This window comes from Penaeus monodon, chromosome 31, assembly GCF_015228065.2.
Source record: "Penaeus monodon isolate SGIC_2016 chromosome 31, NSTDA_Pmon_1, whole genome shotgun sequence".
NCBI lineage: Eukaryota > Metazoa > Arthropoda > Malacostraca > Decapoda > Penaeidae > Penaeus > Penaeus monodon.
Window position 1 is genome coordinate 11,692,130 of NC_051416.1, and position 324 is coordinate 11,692,453.

Genomic DNA, 324 nt, shown 5'->3' on the forward strand with positions numbered 1-324 from the left:
ATGGTACATATGAAGTGAAGTGAGGGAAACGCGTGTATAGATATTTCATCCATATGGCAAGGTACAGTTTTTTTTTTCTCTCCCTTAATGAGAGACTGAGAAACTAAGTAAAAGAAAACGTGATTCGTATTTTCAGCCTACCTGTATAACTTAATAGTATTTATTTCTCCTTTACAAAATCTGGGATTTATCGAAATGCCAATCAATTTTATTTATTGTCGAATAATAGACAGCTAAAGAAAGCACAAACCACACATATATAATAAACACCATAAAACACAGAGCATAAAAAAACAAAACAGATGAGGACAAACAAAACAGTTT